The following is a 24626-nucleotide window of genomic DNA, read 5'->3' as shown; positions in this document are numbered from 1 at the left end:
GAGAGGCAGAGGGGGCAGGGAAAGTGTGGTAGGGAGGGGCTCGTCATCCAGATCATCACTGAGGGAGAGTCTAGGGAACTGGGTTTTGAGGTTTGAGCTGATAAAACCCGATCTGCAGAAAAGAAGAAGGGAAGGTCAGGAGTGGAGAGAAAAAAAGAACCTCACAGTGGAGAACTTCAGACCGTTTGCCATTCCATCCAGTGACTTACTGCGCCCAGACCTCAGTCCACAGGCATACTAATGCCTTGCTGAGGTTTGTTTTCAGGCAAGTCAAAGGCAGGCATATAGGAATCGGGGATCTTAGTGTTGGTTATATCAGCGCTGCTGCTCGTGGCTGGCCACTGCCCTCAGCAGCCATGCCTGCAGAGGAGAGTGTTGGTCGGAAGAATCACAGGCCATGGTTACCTTTTTAGAGCTTTATTGGGAGAGAGAGGGGAGAGAGAGAGAAGGAGAGAGAGGGAGAGAGGGAGAGAGAGGACAGATGGAAGGAAGGAGCAGAAAGGAAAGAGAGGGATGCACAGAGGGCCCACCCACTTTTTAGGCTGGGATGCTGTCACAGGCTGATGACATAATTAAGGACAGAATCCTTACATCCCAGACTTTTGCTTATTATAAAAAAGCAGGTAGATGGGACTAGGGACGTCGTTCCTCTCAAAAACTGCTTCCAGCTGACAATTGGACATCAGTTGGCTGTTGGGGGAGTCTTCCGAGGTAGACAGGCATTGTGGGATGCTGTCTGTCATCCGTTTGCTTTGGAGACATGTATCCCTCTTGGTTGTGGCTGGGAACTTTCTGTTTGACAAGATGTTGATGATCTCTGGACTCCGGTTCTGTGGTGGTCCTGTACCATTAGCTGAACAGTGAGTTAGAACAGGGAACTGGGAAGAGAAAAGCTTGTGGTGCATGAGAACTTATTTGTATGGATCTTAGCCACTTCCAGACCCATCTGTGCTTCTCAATGCAGTTTGAGAATGAGTGGGTAGAGTTAAGGTGAGTTAGGGTGAGTCGTAGAAACCGCCCAAGCCTGCCCATTTGAGCCCACCCACTGTCGGCGGAAGTCAGACAGAAAAGGTTGCACGTGGCAGACACAGAAGTGGGGAAGGAGAAGGGTTTAGAGCTTTAGCAGAAAGCTTAGGGATAAAGTAACTCTTATTTGTCCACTCGATGGCAGAAGTTCCCGCGACGCTGTTATGCGGCCAGGTTTACGCTGTGCCCGCCCCTATCTGCCAATGTAAGTGGTAAATGTATCCGCCCCTTTGTCTCATGACTGTAGCCGAGAGAAAAATAAAAAATTAAAATAACAAACTGGGATCAGACTCCAATCTCGGGCATCCCTGAGAGTGAAGAGAGATCTAAGAATCAGCTCAAGTTCTCCATCCTCTTCGTCAAGGGATGGTAAGGGCTGCAACTGCGCTGCAGGTGGTCCACTGTTGGACCCTAGACAGCATTGACCCCCTCGTCAGGAGCGAAAATGTGCCTCCGTTGCCAGCACAGCCCGAGGACAACCACCGGGGTGTCTGTCACAAAGAATATAGCTCAGACTACGGCTGCAAGAACTGCGGACTCACTCACTGTGGTGAAGAATTATGGCGGGTAGCAGTAGTGGTAGCTGTGTAGGGGTCCAGGGGAGGCGAGGGACGCGTGCCGGTCTCGCTGGAGAGGGGAGGAGGTGGCAAGTGGCAGCAGTCAGCAGGTCCTCGGTGGTCTATCCCCGGGTTTCGGCACCAATGTTGGTTAAATGGCGCTGCTGCTCGTGGCTGGTCACCACTCGTGGCAGCCTTGCCGGCGGAGGAGAGTGCTGATGGGAAGAATCAGAGGCTATGGTTACCTTTTTAGAGCTTTATTGGGAGAGAAGGGAGGGGAGTGGGGGGGAGAAAGAGAGAAGGAGAGAGAGAGGGAGAGAAGACAGATGGAAGAAAGGATCGGAAAGGAAAGAGAGGAAGGGGGGAGAGGACAGATGGAAGGAAGGAGCAAAAAGGAAAGAGAAGGATGCACAAAGGGTCCACCTGATTTTTAGGCTGGGACGCCATCACAGGCTGATGACGTAATTAAGGACAGAATCCTTACACTTAGACCTCATTTTCGAAAAGGTAAGGATGGATGAAGCTTATTTCTGGTAATGAGTCCTCAGAAATTACTCAGAAAGTGGCCAGGAATGGCAGACCAGGGGGCCAGAATGTGTCCCCATTTTCAATAACATGAAAGGCAAAGCCCATGGCAGAAAGCTGAAAGAACACCCAGGGTTTGAAATTCCAGCACCCTAGCAGAAAAAGCGAAAGTCAGAAAGCCAAGACCCCCCACCTTGAGAGTTTGAATGAAAATCTGTCACTCTAAGGTTCCTCTAGACTGAACACGGACTTTATTTTGGTATTCGATATTGGATGCGCAGGTGTGCTGAATGGCAAAAGGCGTCTGCTCTGGGATGTCAGAAAGGGTATTGGAGGTGAGAGAAAAAAGGTTTTGTGGGACTGGGTACTGAGTTTATCCAAGTTGTGAACAAAACCTCAGAACAGAACTTGCACCACTCACAAAGGCAGAGGTTATAAATAATAATAATAATAATAATAATAATAATAATAATAATAATAAATTTTTAAAAATAAGATCTTCAGGTTGCAACAGGCAAAAATGATTTAGACTGTAAAATGAGCAGGGAGGGCGTTTTGAAGGACCCAGTGTGAGGAACAGAGAGAGGAAGAAAGGGGGCAAGGAAGGGAGAGAGAGAGGAAGAGAGGAAAGAAGAAAAGGAAAAAGAAGAGGAGAGTGTGTGTCATCCAGGGAAAGGGCTAAAGTCAAAACTCTTCCTGTTTTTTTGGAACCAAATGTTATATCTGGACTGATAGAGGTGACATGAGAGAAAATAAGAGAAAGCGGCCATCAACCTCAGGAGATTAGAGCAATGACGGGCAGCATTCTCTACATAGGAGTGAAGACCATGTGAAGTGGTGCAGGGGTCCTGAGAGTTTGATAGGACAGAAAAGGCGACCTTTGGAGGTGGTAAATTCCATCTGCAGCTCTGCCCCACCCCACTCCCAGCCAAAGTCTGAGTTGTAAATCCCAGTGGAGGTTGATATGTTGACTCTCTCATCAGGGGCTTCCTAGCTCCTAACTGCCTGCAGATGTTATCAGCTTGTCAACTTTCCTGTCAGGAGTTTCTCAGGTCCCTGAGGCTAAATGGGTTAATGACTTTAGGTCATGAATCCATTACAAAGTCATTAACTGGTTACCTGACACTGTCAATGAAACTGAGAACTTAAGACTAGTCAGGTCATGGGCCCTAGGGAAAAACCTTATAATATCATTCTGCTAAATGTCATTAGCAATAAAATAAGTCCTAATGACATAATTGCTCTCAGCATAGACCACTGCATCACTCAGCCATCACCAGAGAAGTTGCTTTTTTCAGTAGATGGCACTTATTATAGAGCACTTAATAATCTAACCAACATCTAACTCATCAACTTGTAGAGAATAAGAGACTTCGAAACACTTGGGCCTAAATAGTTATCTGTATCACTCAAGGCTCAGGGGTCTATGCAGAAGAAGATCAGAAAGACGGGAAGAACCAGGGATGATGGATAACTTCAAGGAGATAGTGTTTTCCAGACAAAAAGGGAAGATTCACATATGAACTCAGAGAGACAGTGATAGCATGCCCAAGATCTGCTTGAGCTAAAGCCAAACAAAAGCCAAGCATGGAAGGGAAGGAGGTATGAAGTCACATCGGCAGCTAGAAAATGTTGTCATTTTATTACTGCTAGGAAGGGGGAAAATCAATTTCCTTCAACAGAGTACGCTTGGTATATAGACCCCAATCCAGGACAGACCCACATCCAGGGGTAGTCAGCCAACACAGCTGGATTCCACTTTTTTTTTTTTTTTTTTTTTTTTTTTTTTTTTTTTTTTGCCTATGGGAGTGGGGGAGGGTGTGGCAGCATGAAGTAGAGTTGGTAAGGAGGTAGGGAAAGTTCTAGGAGGAAATGTGGGAGAGAAATGACTATAGTCAAAACATACTGTGTAAAATTCTCAAGAAATAAATAAAAATACTACTTAAAAATCTGAATGTTTGGCTGGAATAGTGTTCCCAAGCTCAGACCACAACACTGTGTACCCAATGCCGGCCCATTGTGCATTAGCAGTTCCATAAGGTTCCAAGTCCAGGATAGCAACCCTCAAGGACCAGCTGGTTGGGAATCTTCTTAAGAAAGAATGCCCACCCACCCCCCCAAGCACCCAGAACAAGATTATGGTTTGGGACGTTGGTGCTGTTGGCATGCCTTGGGCCATCAGTATCCTTATGAAGGACTTGGCAGATGAGCTTGCCCTTGATGATGTCATGGAAGACATACTCAAGGGAGAGATGATGGTTCTCCAGCATGGCAGCCTTTTCCTTAGAACATCAAAAATTGTTTCTGGCAAAGACAATAGGGTGACTGCAAACTCCAGACTGATCATTGTCACAGCAGGAGGCCTATCAGCAAGAGAGAGCTGACATAATTTGGTCCAGGGAAATGTAAACATCTTCAAGTTCATCATTCCCAACATTATGACATATAGTCCAAACTACAAACTGCTTATTGTTTCAAACCCCGTGGATATCTTGACCTACATGGTTTGGAAACCAAGAGTTATCAGAAATGTTTGCAATCTGGATTCAGCTCAGTTCTGTTGAGCTGTCACAGATGGGTCCTAGGAGAGCATAGAGACTCCAGTGCGCCAGTGTGGGTTGGTGTCAATATTGCTGGCATCGCCTTGAAAAACCCGAACCCAGCGCTGGACACTGATGCCGACAAGGAGCAGTGGTAAGAAGTTCACAAGCAGGTGATTGACAGCACCTACAACATGATCAAACTGAAATGCTATATGGGCCTTTGGCCTCTCTGAATCTTAGGAGAGTATCGGGGGGGGCCTTAATGGAGAGCCTGCTCCAAGGCCACCTCCATGGTAATACAAGAAAATCCACGAAGACAGCGAGGGCTAGACTTTTTCTAACTGAGGGTATTTAGAAATAAGTTGCTATCTGTCTGACTGGTAAAATAAGAAAACACACATGCTTTCTGATGTTAACTTTCTCTTTTACTTCATCTAAAGAATGGTCTCTGACTCTTTCTATCTCCACACAGCTACATATCTCCACATTGCTGCATTCTATACATACAGCTGCATGTCTTTCTTTATGTGCATACGGCCATACATCTCTATACACAGTTACATCTATTTTCACATGTCTACACATCTATGTTTTACGTACATTTCTCTTCTATATCTCTTTTCTATACAGCTTCATCTTCCTCGTCTCCACTCAGTACAAATCGCACAGCCACAGTTAAACATCTCATTTACATAGATCTCTCACCATACGGCGCTTTACACAGTTCCTAGGCGTAGCTCCTCTACATAGCAGCAGCTCTTACATACATACAGCTCTCTCTCACACTCATACTTCTAGATTATTCACTCATTCTTTACTCATTCACTCTTTCACCCACTCGTTCCCTCACACTTCTCTCATGCTTCTTCTTCTTCTTCATGGTTCTTTTTCTTTATCTCTCACTCAACACACACACACACACACACACACACACACACACACACACACACACACACACTTCTCTCATATTCTACAGCAGTTCTCATAAAGCTCTACACAGCCATCTCCCTCCACACTGCTGCTACTGCTGTCTCACAGCCAAACTCTGGACAATCATAAGTTATATTTTCAGAGCCCTACCCATTTGCAAAACACAGGATAAGTCACGTAGTTTCTCTTCAGCTAGTAATGTCACATTGACTCATGCATGTAGCTCTAAGTTGGTGAGGGGTCCCAGACAGTAAACAATTGACTGAACCTTGAGTGGTCAGGGTACAATCAGAAAGAGAGCTACTTCAAGGGGCTATATCAATGTAAACATCCTGGCATTGATTTAGCAATAAAAAACACCTGGGAATTAGTCCTTGTGTATATTCTGTAGGGGCAGCTTAGTCTGTTTTGGACTAGTTCTAAAGTCTTTGCAAGATGTGTAAAAGGCTGTCTTTGAGTCTGAGAACACTGTTACTTTCCTGTGTCAGTAAAGAAGAATATTCTGGTAATATTTCTGTGCATCAGAATTATACAGCTTAAACAGAAATTCACAACTAAATGTGTGCCCAGAGATGTAAAACACACTACCAAAGGGCCATGGAGAGCACCCCGCATCTGTTATTATTATGGAGGCATAACAGTGGCACCTGAGAAAGGTTCAGACAGAAAACAACTGTTTTTCACAGCCAGTGGCCCCACAGCTTTGCCAGGTGGGGCTCCCCGTCAGGGAGTTATACTTCTGCTGGGTCATCTTGTCAAACAGTAGTTGTCACCTGATGTATACTCCTACGGCCCTCAACAGGAGGTGCATCCCATTTCCACCATGAATAAAGACCTCTATGGAATCAAGGGTGACATCTTCTTCAGTGTCCCTTGTATCCCGGACAAAATGGTATCTTGGATGTTGGGAAGGTGACTCTGATTCCTGTAAAGGAGGCCCACTTGAAGAAGAATGCAGAAACACTCTGGGTTGGGGAATACAGAAAGCGCTGCAGTTCTAAAGTCTTCAGATGTCCTAGCACTTCACTGTCCAGGCTGCAGCAGGGTTTCTATGGAGACTACACACTGTCCCCTTCTCATGTGAGCTGGTGTTAGTGCAGTTGTGTTAAGGTGGCCTGGGAAAAACCTCAGTACCCACAGCTCTATGCTAATGTGAAGTGGTACTTGTGTGGTGGTCACCTGATTAGTGTGACAGTCCCATGATCTCCAAGACACACTGCCAATTGTGTGCAGGCTTCAATTATCCTGTGAGCCTGTTGTGTTTGTGTGTGCTGCACACCCTTACCAAATATGCCTAAGCCAATGAGGTCCCAGTGAGTCATAACCTGGCTCTAGTATGTAAATCCATTGTGTGTATTTTGTATGTAACTTTTCTAAAGGATATTATTTATATCTGTAGTATACATTGCAATATTATGTAAAACGTTATATCTGCATATGGATGATGCAACCAACTACCCAAGTGTCATGCCAACAAAAACTCCAAATAAACCTTGAACAGTGAAAAAAAAAATTTTTTGAAGGTTCAAAAAGTTTTTGTTTTTGTTTTAAATTTAAAAACCAAAGCTGGGTGATGGTGGTACACACCTTTAATCCCAGCACTCAGGAGGCTGAGACAGGTGGATCTCTGTGAGTTTAAGGCCAAACTGGTCTACAGAGGGAGTTCCACAACAGCCAAGGCTACACAGAGAAATCCTGTCTTGAAAAAAACAAAAACAAAAATTAAAAACCAAACACAAGTAATGTCTTCAGCAACAATTTTGAATATTGAGTTTATAGCTAGAAGGCACAATGTCACAACATTATTTTCTGCTCCTCTAGCACTTAAAATCCTTTGGGTTCCCCCTTCTGCCATGTTTTCTGAGGCTTGGGTGTAGGGTTTGTGTTATATACATCAACTAGAGATGGGCATCTCATGGCCAGTTGTTCTTTGTATTTATATATTTCTATTGTTAGACCCCAAAAACTAGGGTCTCGAGTGGGCGTCCCAAGAACCCAGACTCCGGTCCAGTTGATGCAACAGCAAGAGGTGTTTATTGAAGAAGCAACTGTACAGACGGGCAAACTCTTGTCCTGAGAGCAAGAGTCGCATCTTACTGTAGTCACATAGGTGCTTTTAAAGGAAAAACCCACAAAACCCACAAGATTACAATTCCCATACAATTTCGTTTCGATTGGTTTATGTCTAGAGGCTAATTTCCCAAGATCATGGTCTGATCACAGAGCAGGTACAGTCACGTCCGCATGTACATTCTTCCTGAAACCTCAAGGTGGGTATCAGGGCGGGAGTGGAGTTTACACAAAGGTCACAGTGGTCATTCCTGGAACACTTGCAACTATCCCAGTCACAGTTGAGCACATCTTGTAACAGAAATCTTTTTACATTGTTACATTGTTGCAGGAGTGATTGAATGATGGCTGAGTCGGGTTGCCCTTGGAACTAGTTTTCTTTTTAGTTCCTTATTTCCTGGGGCTTGGGGGTGTAAGCCTGAAGGGTTAGGGTCTTTCACTATAACGGCCTTTGCTGTAAAAAAGACACTTATTTGATGAAGTGTAGCATGAATCTTAAAGAGTCTTATTAATAAAATCAAACCCATTGCCAGTTATTGGGGTGAATGCTGTAAGATCAGAGAAGCAGAACAAGCCACAGCCACCTCACCTTGCCAATTCCTCAGCTGATCCTGTTTCCTCAGACTGAATGCCTCTCAGCTGAACTGTGGTGCTCAAAAGCCTAAAAGCTTAAACAGGCTCTAGTTCTTCATCCTCATGCCTTCAATACCTTTCTGCCTCCTGCCATTACATTTTGGGATTAAAGGTGTGGCTGTTTCCAGTGTGGCCTTGAACTCACAGAGATCCAGGCAGATCTCTGCCTCTGGAATGCTAGGATTAAAGGCGTGTGCTACCACTGCCTAACCTCTATGTTTAATATTGTGGTGGTTCTGTTCTCTGACCCCAGATAAGTTTATTAGAGTGCACAATATTTCAGGGAACACAATAGCACCACAATGAAGAACAAAAGTTATACTTATCTGTGGATAGAAGGATAAGTATTTAGAATGAAGTTAGGAATTATACTGGTTTAGGAAAATGGCAATAGTAAGTTTTCTTCTAGGTCCATGAGCTCACCAGCTACAGGTAGTTTCCTAGTGTTACAGCACAGGGCATATTTTTCTTCTGTTGAATGGGCCTTAAATACAATTAGATGGCTGTTGGTTACCCCCAGGATATGAGTGCTATCATTGTACCCTTGGGGATACCTGACCATGCTGTTCATTGTGTAGTTCACGAACTTTAGAGATAGGTAGGACTTTTAATTGCTCTTCTTCCCTGGCATCTTGAATAGCACCTTCCAATGCTATGAGAACTATTCCTTAGTAGACACGAAATCTCATAAGGCTCCACCCCTAAATGAAGAACTATAGGCAATTAATGGCTGCTAAATCTTCACCAAGGACAAGCCCCTGATGGGTTATCGCATCCCAAGTGGTCACACACATACACACATACACACACACACACACACACACACACACACACACACACACACACACAATCCTTAAATGGAATCAGCAGGTTGCATTTATATACACACATGTATAATTGTAATAATAATAAAGAGATCATGAATTTGAAAGAGAGTGGGAGGCACCAGAGATTAGAGAGCTGAGAAGGTAGAGTGGAAATGATGTAAATGAAGTACTTGTGTATGAAATTTTCAAAATATAATAAATTTAAAAAGTGAAAAAAAGAAAATGGACTGAGTGATTGTAAACACTTACATATGCGCAGCCTCAAATTCTCACAAACAGTACTCAATGCAAAATGAAATATTAAATTTCCTTTTCATTTACTTCACCACTATAACAGGGAACAAATCTATCTAAAGGTCTAGAGGTAGAGATTTGAGCTCTAAACACTGTCATCTTTACACTAATATTTCTACCTAAACCATGTAGATAGAAATAGGTAGCTTCTGGTTAATAAAATAAATTTTCTCCTTAGTTACAAAAAGGTAAAACAAGTGGCCAGGCCAGCCCGGGAATCAGGAAGGTGATCTTCACTCTCCTCCCTGTCTCTTGCTGCAAATTCTCCAGTCTCATCCTCAGCCCTGTAGCTTACCACTGTCACCCTCATTGCCTCCATTCCCTGGGACTCCACCAAACCTCTGAACAGATCCAGCTTTCCTCCTTCCTTGGGACCCTCCCACCCCACTTTCAAGTTCATTCGCATTCTTCTGTGTCAGCCACCAAATCCTGGAGGCTCTCTCTAGCTGGGGACCCACTGGCCAGACTAGGCTAGGAATCAAGTAGGTAATCTTCATGCTCCTTCCTGCCCTCCATTGCAAATTCTCTGCTCTCACTCCCAGCCCCTTAGGAGACTGCTTGCAGAGACCTTTCTTCCCACTTTATCTCCATTTCCTAGGGAGTCTGGCAAATTTTGCAGTGGGTCCAGATTTCCTTCCTCCTGAGGACCCTTTCAGCCCCCCCACTTCTATTCCATCTCCATTTCTTCCTGACAGGCCCCAACACTTAGAAACATAATCTGCCTGGGACCCTCAGTGACCACAATAAGCAGGGCCTCAGAAGCACTACCTACAAAGCAACCCACAGTCCCCACCCATTCCTAACATCCAGAGAGGGCAACAGAAATCAAGAAATGAAACACCCACTCAACAAAGACAAGACTAGATACTAATACCTGGAATCACAATCATTCTAAACAGAGATGCCTAGACACCAGTGCAAAAACACAATCATTGACAGCCAAGACAATATGTCTCCCCCATAACCCAGGAACTTTACTACAGAAGACCCTGAGATATGTGATATAGCTGAAACACAAGACAGGGACTTCAAAATAGCTATTATGAATATGTTTAAGACATTAAATAGGATATGAATAAAGCATGTAATGAAGTGCGAAAATGCAAACAAACAGTGGAAGGAACTGATGAAAATAGTTTAAGACATGAAAGTAGAAATGAAATCACTACAGAAAATCCAGCCTGAAATAATACTGCAAATGAAAACTTTAGGAAGTCAAACAGAAACCTCAGAGGTAAGCCTTGCTCACAGAATACAAGAGATGGAATAGAGACTCTCAGGCATTGAAGACAAGATAGAAGAAATAGATACCTCAGCCAAAGATAATGTCAAATCTAAAAAAACCCAAGAAACATGAGACATTACCAAAAAGAAAAAAAATCTGTGAATCATAGGAATAGCAGAAGGAGAAGAAACCAAGGTCAAATGCACAGAAAATCTTTTTAACCAAACTTTAGAAGAAAAATTTCCTAACTCAAAGAAGGAGATACCCATCAAGATACAGGAAGTATACAGAACACCAAATTGATTGGACCTAAAATGAAACTCCCCATGGCAAATACTAAATGTATAGGACAAAGAAGAGTATTAAATCTTCAAGAGGAAAAGACCTAGTAACACATAAAGGCAGACCAATAAGATAACATATGAATTCATGATGGAGACTCCAAAAGCCAGAATGATCTGTAAGGATGTTCCACAAACTCTAAGAAACCATAGCTGTCTTCCCAGACCACTACACTGAGCAAAACTTTTAAACACAATAAAGAAAGACATTCCATAATGAAACCAAATTTAAACAATATCTATCTACAAATATAGTCCTATACGAGGTGCTAGAAGAAAAACTTCAACCCGAAGAAGCTAACCACCCAAATAAACACAAGGAATAAATAATATCAGACCAGCTAATCAAAAGAAGGAGTTTAAAAAAACCCACATCACCACAACAAAACAATGGGAATAAGCAAACACAGCAAACACTGCTCATTGATAACTCTCAACATCGATGGTCTCAATTCCTCAATAAAAGAACACAGACTAACAAAATAGATTAAAAACCACAATCTATCTTTCTGCTTCATCCAAGAAATGCACCTTAACACAAAGGATAGACACTGTCTCAGAAGAAAAGGATGGAAAAGCATATTCTAAGCAAATGGACCTACAAAATGGCTTAAGTAGCCATTTTAATATCTGACAAAATAGACTTCAAACCAAAACTGAACAGAAGAGATAGGGAAGGACACTACATACTCATCAAAGGGAGAATGCACCAAGAGGACATTGCAATTCTAAACATTTATGCATCAAACACAAGGGCACTCAAGTTCATAAAAGAAACTACTATAGCTAAAATTACATATTGACCCACAAACAGCTGTAGTGACTGACTTCAATACCCAACTCTTGCTAATAGACAGGCCATCAAGGCAAAAAGCTAAACAGAAAATTGCTGTGGGATGCCCTGTATGTTGTGAATAAATAAAATGCTGATTGGCCAGTAGCCAGGCAGGAAGTATAGGCGGGACAAGCAGAGAAGAGAATTCTGGGAACAGGAAGGCTAAGTCGAAAGACTCTGCCAGCCACCGCCATGAGTACCAACATGTAAGACACTGGTAAGCCACGAACCATGTGGCAAGTATAGATTTATAGAAATGAGTTAATTTAAGATGTAAGAACTAGATAGCTAGAAGCCTGAGCCACTAGGCCAAACAGTTTAAATAATATAAGAGTCTGTGTGTTTATTTTGTAAGTGGGCTGCGGGACTGCCGGGGCTTGGTGGGAGCTGGAGAGAAGCTCTCCAGCTACAAAGAATTGCTAGAGACAAATGACATCATAACTCAAATGGACCTAGCAGGTATTTCAGAATATTTCACGCAAACACAAAAGAACATACCTTCTTCTCAACAACTCATAGAACTCTCTACAAAATTGACCACATACTTGGACACCAAGCAAGTCTCAACAGATACAAGAAAATTGAAATAACCTCCTGCATCCTATCTAAACACCAGGGATTAAAGCTGGATATCAGCAAAGGAAACGACAGAAAGCTTACAAACTCATGGAAACTGAACCACTCAGTACCGAAGGAAAACATGGGTTAAAAAGAATTTAGAAAAGAAATTTAAAACCATTTAGAATTGAATGAAAACACAGCATATCTAAACTCATGGGACACAATGAAGGCAGTTTTAAGAGGCAAGTTTACAGTACTAAATGCCTACCTGGAAAAAAATTGGAGAGTTTCCAATATCTAACTCAATGGAACACCTGAAAGCTCTAAGACATAAAGAATGACATCCAAAAGGCATAGACAGCAAGAAAAATCAAACTCAGGCTGAAATCAATGCAATAGAAAAAAACAAGAAAAACCAATATGAAGAATCAATGAAACAAAGAGTTGATTCTTTGAGAAAATCATTAAGATTGACAACCCCTTTGCCAAATTAACTAAAAAGCAGAGAGAGGAGATACAAATTAACAAAATTAGAGACAAAAATGAGGACATAATAACAGACACTAAGGAAATCAAGAGAAGCATAAGGACATACTTTACTCAAACAAATTGGAAAGGCTAAAAGAAATGAACACTTTTCTTGATATATACCACCCACCAAAGTTAAATAAAGATTAGGTAAGTAATTTAAACTGGCCCATAACCCCTTGTGATATAGAAGCAGTGATTTTATGTCTACCAACTCCCCCAATGCCCATCGCCAGATGGATTCAGTGCAGAATTCTACCAGTCTTTCAGTGGAGAATTGAGCCTAATATTCAAAAATATTCCTCAAAACTAGAAACTGAAGGAATGTTGCCCAATTCATTTTATAGGGCAACAGTTACTCTCATACCTAAACCACATAAAGACCTAACAAAGAGTATTACCAACCAATTTCCGTTATGAACATAGATCACAAAATTCTCAATAAAATACTTGCAAACCAAATCCAAGAACACAACAAAAACATCATCCACCATGATCAAATAGGCTTCATCCCAGGGATGGTTTAACATACATAAATCAATAAACGTAATCCACCATACAAGATGGAAAGACAAAAACCACATGATCATCTCAAAATTACAGTGAAGGCCTTTGACAGAATCCAAAACCCCTTAATGATAAAAGTCCTGGAGAGACTAGGGATACAATGGACATTCCTCAGCATAATAAAGGAGATTTACAACAAGCCCACAGCCAATATCTACTTAAATGGAAACAAATTCAAAACAATTCCACTAAAATCAGAAATAATACTTGTTTTAAACTCTTTTTCATCCCTATTCAATACAGTACTTGAAATCTTAGCTACATCAGTAAGACAATTGGAGGAGACCAACTGTATCTAAATAAGAAGTCAGTGTCTTTATTTGGAGACAACATGGTTATATATATATATATAAAATATTTTTTGTAATATATATATATATATATATATATATATATATATATATATATATATTACAAAAAAATCCACCAGGAAACTCCCACAGCTATTATAAACACTTTCAGGAAAGTAGCAGGCTACAAAATTCACGGACAAAAGGCAGTAACCTTCCTATAAACAAATAGCAACTGAGAAAGAGATCAAGGAAGCAATGCTCTGAACAGCAGCTCCCCACTTCAAATAAAGTGAACAGAGAAAGAAATCAGAGAGGGAAACTGGGCACAAATCCCTTCCCCAAACCAGAAACTATCTCCAATTAACAACAGCTTGCAAAGGAAAAACTGCCTTTTTTCCAAGGGTCTCATTGAGGATACAAAATCCTTTTAAGGCCAGGCCCCATGCCTAGTAGTAGATGGCCAATACAAACCAAACCAAATAGTATTTTTGGAGGGATTTTGTCTCATAATGCTTTACCTGTGCATTATTTTTTAACCTTACAGGGCTTTTGCTTATGTATTATGGGTTCTGATTTTGTGTTTTTATGGGATTTCTGTGTATGAGTGTCTGTATGTGTGTCTACATAGCTGTAGACACTGATTCAAAATTTCAAGGGCAAGAAAGTAGAGTGACACAATAATATCTGAAGTCTGTATGTGGTTGGGGTGACTTTTTTTACCTCTATCTCACTGTGTCTTTTTCAAAGCTCTGTTTTTCCTCATGTTGGTTTCATTCTCTAGAATATCCTTCTTATTTGGTTTAAAATGTATCTCTGTCAGATACCTGGGAAAATGTAAAGCGTGTTACTCTTCCTTGTTCCCTGTCTTTATACAATGCCGCATACGTCTCTATCACCAGAAGGATTCAGAAATACAGCAATACTCGTGTATGTGTGTGTGTGTGTGTGTGTGTGTGTGTGTGTGTGTGTGTGTGTGTGTGTGAAATTATAGTATGTAATGATAGCAGATTTGCACAGATTTATTCACCGGTCCTTATAGCTCACTCTTTCACAAGTAAGACTTTACCTTGAAGCCTCTCCAAAAACTTCCCCACACATATTGTATCAACATCTGGACAAATTCATGGTTAAGAAAGTGGGATTATTTTTAGGATGTCCAGGCTGATTTAAGAAGCTTGGGAAATAAGCATCCCCTCAGGCCTCCAGCCCTACAGAAGTGCTAGACAAAATCTGGATGGAAAGAAAGATAATGAAGGCTGACTAGATAACCAAATCGAGACTGACTGCAGGCTATGCTTAGGTAATAAAATTCTTTCTTTAAGAGCTTTGGTAAATTTGCTAAACCTAAGGAAGTCCGCCATCTAAAAGGGACATAAAGTCTAAATTTATTATATTCAACTCAGTAATGGAAGTAGATCCAGACATTCACCTCATGTAAGTTGTGTGAGGGTCCACAGAAGTGTGTGCATTGAAATGAGCCCTGCCTGAGAAATATGAAAATAAATGCTACTATAGCCATATAATTGTCCAAAGGAGCAAGAAGAGGGTAATTATCTAAAACAAAGGCTCAAAATATTTAATTGATCTCAAAATTACTAGGATTGAATAGCTCAATTCCATCCTGTGTTTAAGGTTTTGTGTTATTTTCACATTTGTATATATGAATACTTAAATATTCTAATAAATTGTTTTCCCCAAATTACCTAGATATCCTTGCCACTTTTAAATAGATTACAATGGATATTTGGCTTCTTAAAATTTTAATTGATTGATTGGTCAATGGCTGATTAGTAGCATGATGGTCAAAGCAGGAATAAATGAAAGAGGAAGGAGAAACCAGATAACAGACATTCACAAACATACATTTTTCATAAAGATTTCTTCAAGGAAGTTATTACCAGCATAGTGAATGACTGACATCTGGTGGTCAAACTTGGGAAAAGAAATTCTTGTGTGGACTTGTACATTCATAAAAAAAAAAATGGTTCTGTTAAAAGAATGATGGCTCTATCTTTAGGAAGAACAATTTTAATTTAGTTGTCCAAATATAGCAATATATAATTTAGCTGTCCGATTGTTATGTCTGTGTCATCCAGAACATCTGGGTGTTTGTAAATATTTGGGAAGTGACTGACTCCATAGGTACTGAAATTGTCCAGGTCCTCTTCACAGAGCCTCTATTGGTACACTGTAAAGGACTTGATGATGTTTTTATTCTACCATCTTCAAACTAATATGATTTCTAGATAAATTTATTGCAACCTAAATTGGGGGATTGTCTTTTATTTTATGTTATTTGCCAATAAGCATTCAGTGACTGCCTACCCTAGACTCAGCTCTATAGAAAATACCATTCAAAATTATAATCATAATGTGATCTTTGAACTTAAAAAATATAACTATTGAAAAGAAATGATTAACAAATAAAAAATCAAGAGCTATATAAAACAGTATGCATAAAATCTATATATAACTAACAGTATATGTACTATAATACTTTCCTCAGACAGTAAAATTATGAATACTAGCACAGTTGGGTAAGATTTACTGACTGAAGTAGCTAAGACTTGAGGTGGGTTTCCAAAACCAAGAGATAAGGCATAAACTTCAGATATGAGTAGGGACAGGAGTGTGAGGGAAAGTGGACTCACTCATGGAGGACCGATTTTAAAAGAGTACAATATGTCGGAAAACTGAAAACCACTGTTAGGTAGGTTCAAAACAGAATGGACTTTGTGAAGGTTTGTTTTCAGTTCATTTGATAAAAGATAAGATCTTATTTTTCTTTCTGAAAAGATTGTGACACCAAAAATACTGATAAAGGAGATGAATGGACAAATACAAAGAGCTGAATGAGGTAAGGAAGTCAGTCCAAGATTCGAAAATAGAATTCAATGAAAAGACAGACTTCCTGAAGAAAAACCAAACTGAAATGATATTGAAAATGGAAATATCAATAAGCCAAAATAAAACTCAGGGGAAAGCCTCACCAAAAGAATGGATCATGTGAAGCCAGGCGGTGGTGGCACACACCTTTAATCCCAGCACTTGGGAGGCAGAGCCAGGCGGATCTCTGTGAGTTCAAGGCCAGCCTGGTCTACAGAGCGAGATCCAGGAAAGACGCAAAACTACACAGAGAAACCCTGTCTCGAAAAAAAAAATGGATCATGTGAAAAACAGAGAATCAGGACTGAAAGACAAGGTAGAAGAATTGGATCAAACAGTAAAATTCAATGAAAGGAATGAGAGCGAGCTCTGAGATGTCATGAAAGGACCAAATCTTTAAATGATGGACATAGACATAGAATAATACCACACCAAAGACATATAAAATATTTTCAATAAAGACATAGAAGAAACTTCCAAAATATAGAGAAAAAGGATATGCATTTAGGTACAAAAAGACTACAGAACACGAAATAGGACAATAAAAGGAGTTCCTCATGACATATTCATAACATTAAATCACAGACTAAAGAAAGTGTATTGAAAGCTGCAAGAGAGAAGGGACACGTCACTTATGAAGGCAGACAGAATAACACCTGGTAATAATTCAGTGGAAAGATTTAAAGCAAAAAGGGCGTGGAAAGACGTTTCATAATCTGTGAAAAAGCACAGATGCCAATAGATAGTATCAATCCCGGAAATCATCTACTAAAATTGAATGAGAGAGAAAAACTTCCCATGATAAAAATGACATAGCAGAATTTATGACCACTAAATGAGCTCTGAAAGAGGATACTGGAAGGAATATTTTGTTCTAAAGAAAAGAATAAACACACTGAAGATGCCACAGGAAACAAGTAAACAGTACCAGGAAAATCAATCAAAAGAGACTTAAAAGTAAACACCACAAACCCACAAACATATCAAAATAAAAGGCATTAATGTACATCTCTCAAAAAACTCAGTCTGAAAATTAACAAATATTATTAGCAAATAAAAAAAGGCTAGCAGATTTGATTAGAAAACAAAATCCATCTTATTTTTGCCTCAAAGAAGCAAACATTGTCATACAAGATAGCCACTGCCTAGAGTAAAAGATAGAAAATATATTCCAAGCAAACCTAAGAAACAAGTAGGAATAGCTATTCTCCAATCTACAAATTGGACTTCAAACCAAAATTACAAGAGAATGGAGATCACTTCATACTCATCAATAAAAGAACTCAATAAGAGAACTATATGTGTGTGTGTGTGTGTGTGTGTGTGTGTGTGTGTGTGTGTGTGTGTATAACATATATCCAATTTCATAAAACAAATACTACCATATGTGAGGTCACAGAAACAACACAACACAGTGATGGTGGGTGACTTCAATAACCTATACTTACCAATAGACTGATAGACTGGTCATTTGGAATTAAACTCAAAAGATTTGAGTTAAATGAAATCATAAATCAAATAGATCTAACCAATGTCTATAAAACATTCACCTGAATATTAAATACACATTCTTTTTTGCAGTCCATGGATCTTTCACCAAAATTGATCAGATATTCATACATAAAGCAAGTCTCAAAAAATAGAGAAAAAGATCCTTTGACAGAATCCAACATTCCTAATGCTAAAATTCTTAAAAAGGATAAGAATGGAGGGAACTTACTTTAATATAATAAAGTTTATCTACAGTAAGCCTATAGCCAACATGATAAAGGTAGAAAAAGTCAAGGCATTCTCACTAAGATCAAGGAATAAGACATAGGTGTCCATTGTCTCCACTACTAGACAATAAAGTTATTGAAGTCTATGGAATATAAAGGAAGGAATTAAAGAGATACAAATGTGAAAAAAATAAAAGCATCCCTTGTAGATTATGCAATTCTATACACAAGAAACCTGAAGACCATAAAAAACTTTTAACTGATAAAGACATTCAGCAATTGTAAGAATGCAAAATCAACACATAAGAATCAGTAGACTTCTTATGTACCAATGATAAACATACTGAAAAACACCAAGTAATAATTAAATACTTTGATCTGGTGACATTTACTTAGTCGTTGCCTCATCAATATCGTTCAGAATCTTGTACAAATCTATTAGTTCTCCCTAAGCGATACATATGTTTATAGAAAAAAACTTGAAAGTGATTTTTTGTTTAAAGAAAAAAAATCCATCATCTCAGTTTTTACTTATTAATTACAATGCATAGAAACTCCAAACGTAGAAGTGGCCCAGTCACTTGGGGACATTAAAAAATTACTCTTTTACAGTTTTCTGAGAGGTGAGAAGTAAGCATAATAGAATTATTTTTTCGAAGTTTCAGCTACAGATTCCGAAAAGATATGTATGCAAAAGGCAATGAGTGGAATTTTTAAATTGACTTTAGTGAAGAAATGTAAACACAAGTACTGGCCACTATTTCACTATCGTGGAATATAAACTAGGAAGGCAAGGATTTCTGTCTTTAAGATAACTTCAGTGCTAAAACAATATCTAGAACAAAGCACACACTTCATATATACATTTTAAGTGCATAGATGAATTTCATACCTACAGGGCTATTCAGTTATATCATAAATCTTAGTAACTAATTCGATTACAGATGGTTGTATAATAAAATTATACTTGAAATGTTAATTGCAGTTAAAAATAACTTTGAAATAAACCGATTAGTCTCATGCAAAATAGATTTTTCTAGTTCCTTCTAGACCGTGTATATCTTTACATATTCATGAAAGCACCACAGGTGGCATCCGAAGCTTCACGTTTCTGAATTCTTTTAGTCAACACTTTTACTCATTTTGCTTTTTAAGTAAATTGTATTAACCTAAATACTGTCAAGAGATGCCTATTCCTTGAGGAGTAAGCTGTGCCCAGCACTACCTTATTCCACTCACTGCAGAGTAAGACCTAAGGACCCACGTTGTTTTTTTTGCTTATTTGTTTATCTTATTTATTTATTTAAACCTGATTGGCATCTTTTTGGGTTCCCTGAATTGTCCATACTGGGTAAATAATCCTAAGGTTTGGGCTGGAGATATGGTTCCTCTATAAAAGCTGGGGTCATTTGTCCTTAGTAAAGGACAAGCATGGTAAAATGGGTACCTGTGAGACTGTCTTTTTTGTGAGTTATGGGGGCTCTAAGAAGACCCCATAACGGACTTTAAAAGGGTGTGTTGGTTTATCAGCTTGACTTATAGCTTTGAAATATTTAGGTATTTGTCATGTAGACCTCTATTTCCACTCTTAAAACCATGAGAATCTTGAAGTTAAGACCGTGGATATACAAAGCAAAATGTTCTCTGCCCAAATTTGCTTACTTAAAATGCATATTTGTAGGATCTACATTATAAGTCTGAAATTTCAGTCATAACATCAGTAATTTTTTTGTTTGTTTTGTTTTTTTTTTTTTTTTGGTTTTTCGAGACAGGGTTTCTCTGTGTAGCTTTGCGCCTTTCCTGGAACTCGCTTTGGAGACCAGGCTGGCCTCGAACTCACAGAGATCCACCTGGCTCTGCCTCCCGAGTGCTGGGATTAAAGGCGTGTGCCACCACCGCCCGGCCCAGTAATTTATTAAGATAGTTTGTGTTAGCCGGGCAGTGGTGGCGCATGCCTTTAATCCCAGCACTCAGGAGGCAGAGCCAGGTGGATCTCTGTGAGTTCGAGGCCAGCCTGGGCTACCAAGCGAGTCCCAGGAAAGGCGCAAAACTACACAGAGAAACCCTGTCTCGAAAAATGAAAAAAAAAAAAAAAAGATAGTTTGTGTTAGCTATTAGCTTATTAAGAAATAAGAACTTTAGTCGGGTGGTGGTGGTGGCAGCGGCGGCGGTGGCGCACGCCTTTTTTGTAGCTACCCGACCAAGTAAACACAGAGACTTATATTGCTTACAAACTGTATGGCCGTGGCAGGCTTCTTGCTAACTGTTCTTACAGCTTCAATTAATCCATTTCTATAAATCTATACCTTGCCATGTGGCTCGTGGCTTACCGGCATCTTCACATGCTGTTTGTCATCATGGCGGCTGGCAGTGTCTCTCTCTCAGCCTTCCACTTCCCAGCACTTGGGAGGCAGAGGCAGGCGGATCTCTGTGAGTTCGAGGCCAGCCTGGGCTACAGAGTGAGTTCCAGGAGAGGCACAAAGCTACACAGAGAAACCCTGTCTCGAAAAACAAGAAGAAGAAGAAGAAGAAGAAGAAGAAGAAGAAGAAGAAGAAGAAGAAGAAGAAGAAGAAGAAGAAGAAGAAGAAGAAGAAGAAGAAGAAGAACTTTAATGTATATTTCATTTAGTTTTTCTTTTTTATTATATATAACAAAAATTTTTAATATATGGCTACTTTTATTGTTATCCACTAATATTCTAGTTTGTCTCTTTCTGGGAATATGATAGGATTTGCCTGTCCTTTATTACTAAGTGTGATTTGGCTTTTTACATCCATGGTTTAGATTTGTTTTTGTTACAATACTAAGCAATCAGAGCAGGGCCTTGTTTATGCTAAGCAAACTCTCTACACTGAAGAACATTCAAGCTTTATTGCTTTTTTTTTTTTTTTTTTTTTAATGAAAGGTCTCACTATGTTGCTAGGCTGGGCTTGCCATGAATGTAAGATTCCACTGCCTAGATTCCTTAGTTCCTGGGATTAAAAGACCTGGCTTGTGGTAAAGATAATAACAGGCTTATTGAGATGTAAAAGAGCAGAAATGTATTCAGATGCCATGTGAATAAATTTCACCCAGGATTTGCTGGGATAAGGTGTAGTTGAGACACCTTTGATGTAGTTTCTGTGGCTGCTTTGTTTTCTGGTCAGAATTGCTATTGAGTCTAGAATCGTTTAATTACTTTTATTCCTCTATTTATTTGCTAAAGTGTAGGTGTGATTGACAAAAAATATGAACACTACCATATATAATGTGATATTTTCACATACATATACATTGTGAAACAATTATAGTAAAACTAATGAACATCACCTCATATAGTATAATGAAGTTGACAAGATAAACAAACATGGAAGGGGGCGTTGCTAAGGAAATTAACCTCTGACTAAGTGATTTTAATTCCATCTTTGAGCTTGCTGATTGTTCTCCTAGATTCTGTTGTTGGAGTTCAGGAACTGGCTAGATTATACTTATTGTAGGCTCAGGCTGAAAGGTATGAAAACATTCCGAAGACATGGGTTTGAGAAGACTATCAGGGTGACTGCTTATAAATGCAAATTGTTTCCTCACGCTCATCCAGGCAATTGGAGGCTGCTACATCTGCAGTCCAAGCAAGCCTGGCTGCTGCTCAAACTGGTCAAACATACAGGTTGTATCCAACCAGTTTCTTTCAGGCATGCAGCATGCAGGATTTATGGGATCACAGGTGATTCCACTGAGACTTCATGTAAAGCATGGTAGAAAATATGTGTAGTAGGGTTTGAAGTTTTGCAAGCAGCCTCTGAAAAGGGCATGGGCAAAACTGAAAGAATGAAGCCAAAGGTACAACAGAGACCTGAAAAACCAGAGATGCTAGGAACATGAAACATTTGCTGAGGAAAGACTCAAGAAGGAAATAGAGCCAGTCCATGAGAATGAGCACGTGGGCTGCAGCCACCAAGGCATAGGGCTAGGCTGCCCAACCCTTCTGGGCACACATTTTGCTGATCATATACCCAAAATGCCAGGTGTGGAATTACAAGGCTTACTATCATTCCTGCTGAATTCCAGTCTTACTTTGTTTATTCTTCCTTTTTAGAATGGGAATGTTTACTCTGCCTCTCCCACCACTGGTTACTGGAAGTACATGGCTTCTCTTTAGGGTTTTACTAGGGCTCTCGCCTAATAGGTGCCTTGAATCACAGAGCAGAATTTAGACTTTTGAGGATTGTTGGGATTACTGAGATTTAGAGATGGGCTAAATGTTTTTGGCATTGTGACATTGTGTTCATGAACCTTGAGGATTAGTGGAAGATTGTAATGCTTTGAAATTGGAGAGGCTCATGTGTTAGAAGTTTGTTTCCCAGTAAAACAAAGTCCAGAAATGAGACTTTTAGTAAATGATTGGCTCTGAAGGACTCTGATGTCATCAACATGTTGATAGATTTATAGGTTCATAATGGAATGGACTATTAGAGGGGGCACAAATGTGGGAGGTATAATTTAATTGAAGGTATTGGGCCATTGGGGATATGACTTGGAGAGCCACAGCTTCTACATGGCCTTCATTTTCTTTTTCCTCCTATTCCTTTTCACCTTCCATTCTTTCCTGCCTTTCCTATCCTCTTTGGTGACACAAGGAGCAGGTCCACCTTGCCACAGGTCTACCTTGCCACACGTCCACCTTGACATGGGCCCACCTTGCCACATGCCCACCTTGTCACATGCCCACCTTGTCACATGCCCACCTTGTCACATGCCCACCTTGTCACATGCCCACCTTGCCACATGCCCACCTTGTCACATGTCCACCTTGTCACATGTCCACCTTGACACATGCCCACCTTGACACATGCCCACCTTGCCACATGCCCACCTTGCCACATGTCCACCTTGCCACATGCCCATCTTGCCACAGGCCCACCTTGTCACATGTCCATCTTGCCATATGTCCACTTTGCCACATGTCCACCTTGCCACAGGCCCACCTTGCCACATGCCCACCTTGCCACATGCCCATCTTGCCACAGGCCCATCTTGCCACAGGCCCACCTTACCACAGGCCCACCTTGCCATATGTCCACCTTGCCACAAGCCCACCTTGCCACAGGCCCACCTTGCCACATGTCCACTGTTGGCACCAAGTCACCATGGACTTACATTTCTTAAACCAGAGCCTAAAATAAACCTTTTCCCTGTCACGTTGATCTATTTCGGGTATTTTGTCACAATGATTGACTAGCACTAGTAGTTAACATCTTTCTGTGTGGTGAGCACATCTAAGATTTACTATCAATAATGTCAAGTTTACAATACAAAATTATTGACAAATTCTACATGGTATACATTAAGTATTCAGAATGTAATCTACGTGGCTAGTTGAAACTTTCTACCCCTTGACAAATAATCTTTGTTGTTGTTGTTGTTGCTGTTGTTACCAACTCCTGACTTCTGATTTCTGCAACTATCATTCTAACTGCCCCTTAGTGGTTTACATTTTGAGATTCCACATATAGGTCACTTCACACAATATGTGTCTTTATGTGCTTTGCTTGATTCACTTAACATGAAACTGCATATTTATTCTTGGAAAAAGTGATAGAATTTCCTTCATTTGTAAGACTGAAAGCTATTCCTTTTAATACATGTATATCCATGTTCTTATCCATTTTTTCACTGTTAGTATTATGAATAGTGTTGTAAAGGACATGTGAGTGAGTGCAAATATTTCTTCTAGATATGAAGATTCAAGTTCCTTTAGCAGTGGGATTGCCAGGTGTTGCTAAAATTCCTTCCTAGGGGAATGTAAGCAATGTCTACCCCTTCTTCTAAAACTAAGGTCCCAATGACTAACAGGGATAATCCCACAAAAGTTCACTCTGGGGAACCAGTGTGTTTATTAAGCTTCTCTACAGGGCACAGGTGAAGGGTTATTTACAGGTTGTGGGTGCTTCTTCTCCCAACTGGCTGCACCCAGAAATCCTTCAACCAGAACGGAAGAGAGTTTCCCCATAGTCACATAGATCTAGTCTCCTTTCCCTCATCTCCCCTGGCTTGTATACTCTAGCCCCTCCCCCAAGGCAATGCACAAGTAAGGTAGAGTTGCACACAGCAGGTGGTAGGGAGCAGCTCGATCCTGAGGTGAGAGTCTCACAACCCTCCTCACATGAGAGGGCATAGTCAACTGGCCAGTTGGAATAATTCTTTTGCAAGGGGGCTTAGCTGAACTTACCAAGATGGTGGTTTCTTGGATCAGAGAATAGTTACTGTCAACCCTGGACCACATTTAG

General features: G+C 40.3%; 1 pseudogene; it reads left to right on the top strand.

Annotated features, from left to right (window-relative positions):
* Positions 1 to 1164: 1164 nt before the first annotated feature.
* On the top strand, positions 1165 to 6933 carry LOC128117428 (L-lactate dehydrogenase A chain-like; annotated as a pseudogene).
* Positions 6934 to 24626: the final 17693 nt, after the last annotated feature.

Source organism: Peromyscus californicus, unplaced genomic scaffold (assembly GCF_007827085.1).
Source record: "Peromyscus californicus insignis strain IS unplaced genomic scaffold, ASM782708v3 Scaffold_21__1_contigs__length_65335640, whole genome shotgun sequence".
Classification (NCBI taxonomy): domain Eukaryota; kingdom Metazoa; phylum Chordata; class Mammalia; order Rodentia; family Cricetidae; genus Peromyscus; species Peromyscus californicus.
Note: the sequence above shows the minus strand (reverse complement) of the source record. Positions and strands in the feature narration are given on the sequence as shown.